Raw genomic sequence first — 11,701 nt, 5'->3', positions numbered from 1 at the left:
TGCGATAAAACGGTTCCCCTCCCCTTCCGTCAGAAAATCTCTTTTAAAATTCATTTTTTTCCCTTCCACATGCACAAATATGCCTTTGGGACAGTAATGTCTTCCAAACCAATGGAAGGGCCCAACCAGTTCGACTTTGTGAAATAGTATAAATTTGTTCTTTTTGATACATGCAATAGTTATTGAAACGTAGTATCGATTTGCACAATTTATTATGTGTACATGCTCAACAGCACGCCATAAAAAAGGAGTCATTGCATATATAACACAGCTTGTCCTCTCCGTCCATACGGAAAACGAATTAATCTTCATATCCAGTTGTACATGAAAGCGCTATAATAACTCTCAGCACCAGTGACGTATTCAAGGGCACACAGACACCAGGTAAAGTGCATATATCCTACCTTTTGAACCCTGGTTTTTTAGTCGTTTCCAGAAACAATTCGTGTGTCATCTTAATCGCCAAAATGTACTTTATTATGATTACACTGAATTTTGTAATATCTTCATTAGCACCTACTAATAGTGTCTCTTTTTGTGTCGTTATCGCCACAGCCTCTCTCCCATGCCACATATATTTCGTCCCTTTTAAACAATCATTTGTCTTGTAATAGATCGCATGCACTTATCAACAGTTATCTCCTTAAATGCATTGAAGTAATCGAAGTGCTGATTTGTTGACAATTTGCTGGTCCGTGATATTGACAGGTGCGATGTGAGAAGACCTGGCTGTGTTTACTGTGATGTCATTGATGGGGACATGTGACACCCTACAGGTGCTCGATTCCCTATGGATAGGGAACTCCATCAATAATGAATGCACGAGACACGTGAGAGAACTGGCCCGCCGATACCGCTGCAATATTCAGGATTTTGTGAAACACAGGTTTATCAACAACTCAGGTAAGACAGCATAAACATACATTGTTATGGAGAGAAGAAAGACAACAATGATTTGATTTAATTTCCCATTTTTTTAAATTAGTAAATGGTGTTGTTTGTAGCGTTGGAGATATGAAAACTATTGAAACATGACATAAATTATGAATTTTATATTTATATTGTATGAAAACATGAAATGATTTTTCAAATTTACTTGTAATACTCACAGTTTTTCATGTAGAAACCTTAAGTAAACTTGTACCAAAATCATTATCCTACTGTCGGAGTGCTTTTCTTTTTCATAAGCAGAGAACTAAAAGTGAACAACATTGATCTTATCAGCTGATTAGAAACTTTCAATGAAATTATTTTTTACTAGCATACACATTGAATCTTCATGCTTGATTAGGAGAGGTAACGGATACAGACGACTTGGTTTTTTCTATCTCTACTTCTGCAGGTGTTTTCACATTTTCCACAAAGATCAAATATAGCATATTTCTATGTTAAACAAGTCCTAGAAAAATTGTATGTCTGGAAGACAACTGCATTCATGAATATTCCCTATACAATTCTGCGTAAATTAGGAAATTATACTTATATCAAAATTGTTCAATATAATGAAATACATATGTACTGTAACTAGAGTATTCTTACTGAAGACAAGCTAGGACGAATTATGTGTTTGGAAATGAAGCCCCTGATATTCCTTAAATGGTTGGATAATTTTATTCTCAAGCATGTAGGAAACACAACTACATTTATATTTGCTGACCGGCTTACCGGTACATTTGTACATGTGTGTTGTCTGCTTTTCAAATGAAAGTAGATAAAACCGTTTAAGATACCCACGCACGTCTTAATTACAAATATGAGGGATCTTCAACATTTTTTCCATACTTCTCCGTTTACCCGTTCGACATGTAGCCTTAGGTTTCACGGCGGGTGTGACCGGTCGACAAGGGAAGTTTAATCTACCTAGACGTTTCCCTTACTCTTAAAGTATTCCTTATAGGAGTTGTGAGATTAATAACTGTTCGTTATCTTCGCCTTTTCTTATAGGAGTTGTGAGATTAATCACAGTTCGTTATCTTCGCCTTTTCTTATAGGAGTTGTGAGATTAATCACAGTTCGTTATCTTCGCCTTTTCATCAAACTCCTTTTTGTTGATCAAACTACACCTTTTCGCCCCTACAATGCAGTTCAATTTCCTAACTTACATACTACATGTAGCAATATTTTATGCTCATCATTTATTCTACAGAACAGGTGACTAGATTAACTATTTATATTTTCTCCCATTTATAGAAAAAGCACAATGAGAAATGAAAGTTATGGATGCCTGATAATGCGTAAGATATGTGTATATTCAGTCCTTGTTTTCCCTGTCGAGGATCACCATCGTTAACAAATCAATTATTAATTTTGAACGTCATTCTATGTCTCCAGTGTGTGATCCTTGTGTGTTCTTGCTGTTAGCATGCTCCACCAGGGAGTTGATGTTAAAAAAGAAAACTTTACACACACACACACACACACACACACACACACAGAGAGAGAGAGAGAGAGAGAGAGAGAGAGGAGATGCTGTTAACATGCTCCAACAAGGAGTTGATTTTAAAACAGAAAACCACACACAGACGAGAGCCTGTTAACAGTACTGCGTGTTTTACACTGTACATAGAATGGGTTGAAGATAACGAACAGGCATTGATCAATGTTGTAAATAATGAGACAGTTTTCCTTTATAGTGTGCCTCCCCGGGGTATTTATACATTCACTGACTTCTTGTGTCACAGTTATTTGTTTGTGAATTTATTTGATAAACTAAAATACATGATATTATTTATGTAGAAATGGCTACCACTGTTTCCTGCAGATATCATGTGAAGTAGCCCTGTACAAAAATGAATAAGTAAAGTATAAAATGCAAGACATACATGTACGATAATGTCATTTCATATTTACAAATCAATAATTAATCTTCTTCAATTGAACAACAAAGGCTAAACCATGGAACATCATCCAATAATACACCTTTGGCTGATTTTTTAATCAAGACATGATCATCGGAACGTGCAGAAATATTATGTCGATACACAGTGAACGAGTGGCACGCGTACCCGGATGAGTCCTTGTGTACTGGAGAAAAGTTCCCCTCAGGGCGTATAAATATATAGTATTTACTGTAGATGAGATCCGGGGAGTTGTGAATATTCGGTTGATAGCTAAAACATTGTAACGTCTTTAAAACTGTCACTGGTTGTGTAGCTTGTTTTATTGTTACTAGAACTGTTTTTGGAAGTGATGCGATACCCATATAATAAGTTTAGTTGTTCATGATTACTAATTAGCTGTTTATCATTACTAATTAGCTGTTTATCATTACTAATTAGCTGTTTATCATTACTAATTACTTGTTCGTGATTACTAATTACTTGTTCGTGATTACTAATTAGTCGTTTATGATTACTAATTACTCTTTAGTGATTACTAATTAGTTGTTTATGATTACTAATTAGTTGTTCATGATTTACTATTCATGATTACTAATTAGTTGTTTGTGATTACTAATTAGCTGTTCACGATTATTAATTAGTTGTTCATGATTTACTAATTAGCTGTACATGATTACTAATTAGTTGTTTGTGATTTTTAATTAGCTGTTCACGATTATTAATTAGTTGTTCATGATTACGAATTAGTTGTACATGATTACTAATTAGATATATATATTAAGTTTTAAGTTTGTGGACATAAAGCATCGTTGCTATAATAACCCGATTTATTCCTTAAAATGAATGAATCACAGAATCACATTACATGTATGCAGATTCATATTTTTTTTTTCAAAGAGGTCAGGAGAGACATCTGTGCCAAATTGATACCTTCGATATCAATAGCTCGACAGAATTGTTTTGATTTGATATATAATTCTGGGATTAGGATAATTTATTTTGAGGACACATTAAAGATTTGCTTAGATGCGACATCAATTATTGATAATGTTTTAAGTGTTTGTGAAAATTTAGGCTCAATTTGTAATTCATTGCGTTTTACATCTCTTTGATACAATATTTAAATTTGATAAATTATGTTTTGTTAATATATATATTCTCTCTCTGGGGATATGTCTTGTTTGATATTGCAACTCCTTTCAATCATTCATACTGCATTATTTTTTTCTGATATTTCTTTTGAAACTGACATTGCTTTCATCATAGACAATGGTTGCATGTTTGTTGCAAATTAGTACCACCTGTCCGCGTAATCATGACCAAAAAGGTTGCTTTGGCTGTTTCGTTTAAAGTAACGAAATGATCGACCATATAGCATTTCAGACTTGCATCTAGTTATATTTTTAAAAGTACATAAAAATATAAATATATAAACAAGAAAATGTCTTCTTTTTTTAATTGTTTTATCAGGTGATGAAGGTAACAGTCATTGCAGACAAAAAATTCATAACTCGCGTAGTGCTAACTACTTACACCCTCATCACCCGATAAAACAAAAAAGAAATTATTACTCGCGTAGTGCTAACTACTTACACCCTCATCACCCGATAAAACAAAAAAGAAATTATTACTCGCGTAGTGCTAACTACTTACACCCTCATCACCCGATAAAACAAAAAAGAAATTATTACTCGCGTAGTGCTAACTACTTACACCCTCATCACCCGATAAAACAAAAAAGAAATTATTACTCGCGTAGTGCTAACTACTTACACCCTCATCACCCGATAAAACAAAAAAGTAATTATTACTCGCGTAGTGCTAACTACTTACACCCTCATCACCCGATAAAACAAAAAAGAAATTATTACTCGCGTAGTGCTAACTACTTACACCCTCATCACCCGATAAAACAAAAAAGAAATTATTACTCGCGTAGTGCTAACTACTTACACCCTCATCACCCGATAAAACAAAAAAGAAATTATTACTCGCGTAGTGCTAACTACTTACACCCTCATCACCCGATAAAACAAAAAAGAAATTATTACTCGCGTAGTGCTAACTACTTACACCCTCATCACCCGATAAAACAAAAAAGAAATTATTACTCGCGTAGTGCTAACTACTTACACCCTCATCACCCGATAAAACAAAAAAGTAATTATTACTCGCGTAGTGCTAACTACTTACACCCTCATCACCCGATAAAACAAAAAAGAAATTATTACTCGCGTAGTGCTAACTACTTACACCCTCATCACCCGATAAAACAAAAAAGAAATTATTTTATTGTTTAATTAAAAATACACCCACCCCCTCGACTGCTTTCATTGATACATGTAGATTCGTTTCTTTAGCGGAAATCATCGGATAATCAGTCTATCTATGTAGCTGTCAGAATAAATCCATCACCGTGTAAATTGTACAAGTTTAGATGTACAATATTCATCAAGATCCATGTTCACATCTGCATTGCATTCATGAGGAAATGGCTATCGTAAAGATATCGAGGGCAAAACATTGAAAATGCAAATATTTAAGAAATAAATTTCACGTTTGAAAATGCATGACGGTATAAACGGCAACGTTTCACACCAGCACACTTCATGAAAAATATGCTGACGTGTTGTGTTTCAGTTCAAACTAGCATGTATTGCCAAAGCTAAAATATTTCTTACATTTGCATTCTACGTGTATTTTCATTTCTGTCGGAATTGCCAGGCGTTACATAACACCAAATAGTTCTGTATTCATACGTGCATAGTTTACATCTACAACATGTTGGTGAATATATACTCACTCTTACAGTATATAAAACTATCACAGTCAGAACATCAAACATTGGGAATGTAAATATTTCTAGTGATATGATTTTTTAAGACCTACACACGTATGATATACAAGTTCAATACAAGGAATCTTTAAATTGTATATACATGGTACCTGAATTATCTATACATGGATCCCGTGGGGATCCGGGTTACATGTAGAATATGTCCCCAGTACCCCTTGCTTGCTGTAAGAGGCGACTAAATGGGGCGGTCCTTCGGATATCGATGAGACCGCAAAAAACCAAGGCCCCGTGTCACACCGGCAGTGGTGACGTCTCCATATGAGTGAAAGATCTTCGAGAAGGACGTTAAACAAGATACAATCAATCAATCAAACAATATATACACGTGGTCTGTAAATTATCTATGCACAGAGTCTGTAAATTTATCTATACACGTGGTATGTAAATTATTTATACATAGGGTCTGTAAATTATCTATACACAGGGTGTGTAAAGTATCTATACACAGGGTCTGTAAATTATCTATACATAGGGTCTGTAAATTATATATACACAGGGTCTGTAATTTATCTATATACAGTGTCTGTAAATTATCTATACACAGGGTCTGTAAATTATCTATATACAGTGTCTGTAAATTATCTATACACAAGGTCTGTAAATTATCCAAACACGTGGTATGTAAATTATCTAAACACCTGGTCTGTAAATTATCTATACACGTGGTCTGTAAATTATCTATACACAGGGTCTGTAAATTATCTATATACAGTGTCTGTAAATTATCTATACACGTGGTCTGTAAATTATCTATACACAGGGTCTGTAAATTATCTATGCACATGGTCTGTAAATTCTCAAAACACAGGGTATGTAAATTATCTAAACACTTGGTCTGTAAATTATTTATACACGTGGTCTGTAAACAGTTTATACTTGGGTTTGTAAATCATGCATAACTGGCATGGGATATCTGAAATATTTTTATACGAGGCCTTTAAATTATCGATACATGGGATCTGTAGAATTGTCTATACATGGGATCTGTAGAATTGTCTATACATGAGATCTGTGTGATTGTCTATACATGGGATCTGTAGAATTGTCTAAACATGGGATCTGTAGAATTGTCTATACATGAGATCTGTAGAATTGTCTATACATGAGATCTGTAGAATTGTCTATACATGGGATCTGTAGAATTGTCTATATATGGGATCTGTGTGATTGTCTATACATGAGATCTGTAGAATTGTCTATACATGGGATCTGTAGAATTGTCTATACATGGGATCTGTAGAATTGTCTATACATGAGATCTGTGTGATTGTCTATACATGGGATCTGTAGAATTGTCTAAACATGGGATCTCTAGAATTGTCTATACATGAGATCTGTGGAATTTTCTATACAAGGGATCTGTGGATTTGTCTATACATGAGATTTGTAGAATTGTCTATATATGGGATCTGTAGAATTGTCTATACATGAGATCTGTAGAATTGTCTATACATGAGATCTGTAGAATTGTCTATACAAGGGATCTGTGGATTTGTCTATACATGAGATATGTGTGACTGTCTATACATGGGATCTGTAGAATTGTCTATACATGAGATCTGTGGATTTGTCTAATCACAACGTCTCTGATTTGTCACATTTTCTCCCCGGTACGGTTATTTCCCTGTGGACCGTTTTATAATTATAGGAAGTCGTTGCACTGGGAAATCACATAGTGAATTTTGATATGTCGGACACCGAAATTGTAAATTTATGATGTAAATCGAATAAATTCCGTTACTTCTTAATCGTACCCAATTGAATTGGACATTAAGCAAGTAATCTCCTAATTGATTTCTGTCTAAAACAGTTTCATCAGAGGGAAAAAAAATCGTCGATGTACAAATGTGGCTAATAACATTGTACCTAAAAAGTAAATACATGTAATTCATATAAACTGCATTGTACGTTCTTTCTTTCTTTCTTTTTTTTTCTTTTTTTTTTTTTGATATTTATACCGTGTTGTACAATATTGTCTTTCTTTGGTATTAGATCCCATCGGTTCCTGGCCCATCTTCCTGCACCATGAGTTTCATGATATTTAAATTGAATGTCCATATTGCAATCTCTGACAATGTATAATATGTAGGCAAATATTATTTACCCACCGTGTTTTGGTTATTTATCACAGACAAAAACCGTGGTTCATTAATTTTCGTCGATATCGATTTCGTGGTTTTTGTCAAGAATAAAATGCAATTCAGTTGTTACGGTGACCCATGGACGAACGCCATTTATATTTCTTGCATATTTAAAAAATAATACACGTGTATCCTCATCTATCATAGACCCTCGTCCGTTTTTCTTTGATTTCTCTCGTTATATTACAGTTCTTTGATATCTTTACAGTTGAAATGATAGTCATTTCCTCGTGATTGTGAACAGTGTGCGTATGAAATTTGATAAATGTAGAACGACTATTCTCACAACTGGGGATTCTCCGACAGAAATGAAAGTACAATGTAAATATAAAAATAAACTTCAGTTTTATTGATTCATGAGGGCATGAACAGAAACGCCAACATACAAAATGTAGCTTTCATGTAGGGCTAAAGCGCTTTTATCAAGTAGGCTGGCGTACAGCGTCGCAGTTCATACCCTCATGTATTTTTAAAAATAAAATATATTTCTTAATGAAACTCAACTGAAATTATTCTTAAGGCAATACATATATTGTACTGTTTATTACCAAGAACCATACAGGTTTAACGTATATACATGTACATAAAATAATTCATACAATAATATGATTATCATATAAAGTATGGCGCAATAACGAAGACTATGCGGAATAGTAACATTGTAACATTAATACAGTTTTCTATAGATGAAAGCGTCAGTAATGCTAAATAAGCTCTAGTGTGATATATAGAGGATATCTATATTGCGTATTTTGATGTTTGGTTTATCCAACGAGTTGATATGGTGTACGCAATGATAGATATTCTACATGTATTTAATTTCATACGTCTTCTTTTCGCTTAATTTTGAGATGATCCCCAGTATGGTAGAAACAGCTGATTGAATTTGTTTTGAATCCGTGGCTCAGACGTCGTACTTATTAATCTTCCTTACGCGGGGAAAAACAGTGCGATTGATGTATATTACAAAGGGCATTTTTATAAAAGAAACCATGGATGAAAATTGTTTTAGAAGGGATTATAGTTTATGATTAATAATGGTTTTGCCATTTCAAGAAAATAGCAACTATTGACCGAGTATTTATTTTTTGACGTAGGCTTGACCTGATAATAGTTTGATGTCGCCGTCTTTTTGAAATAAACACGGGTAACACCGATCAATGAAAATAATATTTTAACGCAGCGTTATTAGAATGTTCAACACGCAGCGTTATTAGAATGTTCAACACGCAGCGTAATTAGAATGTTCAACACGCAGCGTTATTAGAATGTTCCACACGCAGCGTTATTAGAATGTTCAACACGCAGCGTAATTAGAATGTTCAACACGCAGCGTAATTAGAATGTTCAACACGCAGCGTAATTAGAATGTTCAACAGTTTACAATGAAAATAATATTTTAACGCAGCGTTATTAGAATGTTCAACAGTTTACAGTGAAAATAATATTTTAACGCAGCGTTATTAGAATGTTCAACAGTTTACAATGAAAAGTGGGAGTGTTTGTGTATTTGGATTTTATTCACGTGGTCTTTTTTTTTCAATCTGAGGGCGAGAGGAAATCCTGGGGCACTTTAGTAAGTAGGCCTAAAGCTGTTGAGATTTATTACTATCATTCAATATGGCTCCAAATAAAAGATACTGTGCTTGTGAGTGCTTGGTACCGCAGCATGTTGAGGTACTTTTGATTAAGCCTGTCCAGCAGGCGGTTGATTCCATGTTGATGATAATAGTGTGGACATCTCTTTGGTTTCTTATCGTAATGTTTGAGTATAGTTATTGATCGAGTTGGCATTTCTATGGCCGGTAACTTGCATTATATGTCAGTGGGGGCAATATCATGCATTTTAATTTTTGCAATAAAAGAAATTCCAAATAAATACATAATAATTATAGGTTATAGACTTTGTATGGGAAAATATGACGACCGAGTTTTTTGGCGCGTACACGGACCGAGCTTGCGAGGTCCGTCCGCGACAAAAAACGAGGTCGTCATATTTTCCCATACAAAGTCTATAACCTTTTTATTATATACTTTCAATTTCATTTAGAAACTAACAATAATTTATTTTTATCAATTTCTTTATTGGTTTAACTGAGTAAAAGATGAAAAACACGAAAAAATTGAAAATTAATGACGCAGTAATTTGCTTGTGTATTGATTGTGACGTAATGTTTGCGGGTCGGGATGTTTCCGGGCATATATCGTGTGATATATGCCCGCAAGCTTTTAAAGAAAATAGAGGAGATGAAATTGAAAGTATATAATAACAAGTTATACGCTTTATCCCCTGCATCGATATGCATCAACACAGAAAATATAATCATTCAAGTGGGAACAGTGTCAAAAGTAGTTCGGACCGGAAGTGCTTTATCAAACGGGCGTGTGATAAAGCTAATGCTTTATCTCACTCGCAATATACACCACATGTATGAGATAAATGATGTACAGTGAGGATAACGAGGATATTCCCCTAAAAATATATTAGATTTAAATACGTAATATAGTAAGTCTTTTTTTTTCTTTTCTTTTTTTTTTTTTCTTCTTCAGGAAATCGACAACACAAAATGTCATTCAATGAATGATAATGAAACCATCTGCATACCTTTAGATACCATTGTTAACTCTGAGGGGAAAAAAACAAGGATAGGCGTGTCTCTGTGTAAACTGCTTCGCGTGACATCGTATCCGATTTTGAGTTTGCTTTGAGATAAAACTCTGTAAATGATGCTATATATTACAACGTGGAAGGTCCGATACGCGATCTATAATCGATTTAAGTTCATCAGACATCACAACATATGTACATACCTGTCGGGCGGTGACTGTGAGTAGTTACCGCGCATTATATAACAATCATGATTTATAAAACACCAATGGTATATTATCCCACCAGCGTGGAGACTGCTTTGTAATCTTTTTTAAGGTATGTATTGCTTTTTTGTTTTTTTTATCAAACATTCAAAATTTTCAGGAAGTACCTTCCAAAAGTTGTACTTCTTCAGTAAAGTTGTTTTTTTTTTAAAGAGAAAAAGAAAAAGCACGAAGAATTAAATGCCGCGTGTTTTCAAGAATATGATTTAGATAATATGCGACATTAATCCACATTTTAATTTCAATTAATTTTCTGATGCTTTGAACCGCTAGACTTCTTTGTGTATATATCAATCGCCAGTAGATGGATGCCGTTCAAAATTTTGACACTTTAAAGGTGTAGAAATTTAAACAACCAATGAGTAGTGTTTGTAAACGCTTTATTCGGAATCTGCGAGTTTGCTGTATATTTTACGAGAATCGTTCCTGGTGCGATACATACTTTCAGGTATATTCTTATTGAAAATGGACTTTTTTTTATGGTAATCAACATTAAAATGACACAGCTGAGAACATTCATGCATGACTAGACTAATTATAAATCAGTAGCTGAGCATGGAGCACGTTTTAAGCATGTCAATGCCGCGGTAATTGACAGCTAAAGCACGTTGTTCACTTTCCATTATGTTATTGATCAGCTTCATTTTACCTGTTAAACAAAGCACGTTCAATGCGTTTATGATCGTGAATAAAATATGTTCAAAACTCGAATTTGTTAAAATGTTTATTTATTGCAACAGTTTTAATTTTTGTGGTCGCAGATGACAATGTTACCATGGCAATGCTTTGCAATGTATACTGTAGTGTTAAAACTGCCTTCATGTACAATCCTTTTAATACTTGAAGTATGTTTTAGAATAATCATCAATTAATTTTCAAGATGATTTCATGATGATTTCTCTTTGATACTTTATTATTTTTTCAGGCGTCTATTATTTAAAAAGGGATTTCGTTTTCTTAGTTTCGACGTACGGATGTTCTCACTAATT

At 34.0% G+C, this 11,701-nt stretch overlaps 1 protein-coding gene across 3 annotated transcripts in view; it reads left to right on the top strand.

The window, feature by feature from the left end:
- Positions 1–11,701, top strand: part of LOC125656211 (adenosine receptor A1-like) — a 30,239-nt gene continuing 18,538 nt past the window's right edge. For 2 of the 3 annotated variants that reach the window (XR_008797324.1, XM_048886814.2), the window contains exon 1: positions 1–903. The gene's annotated coding sequence lies outside the window, so the exon portion shown is untranslated. Of the gene's footprint in view, positions 904–10,372; positions 10,765–11,701 lie in introns of those variants that run through there. The other variant, XM_048886815.2, reaches the window with a different exon arrangement.

This window comes from Ostrea edulis, chromosome 7, assembly GCF_947568905.1.
Source record: "Ostrea edulis chromosome 7, xbOstEdul1.1, whole genome shotgun sequence".
Lineage (NCBI taxonomy): Eukaryota > Metazoa > Mollusca > Bivalvia > Ostreida > Ostreidae > Ostrea > Ostrea edulis.
This window is presented reverse-complemented; position numbering and strand designations above follow the sequence as displayed.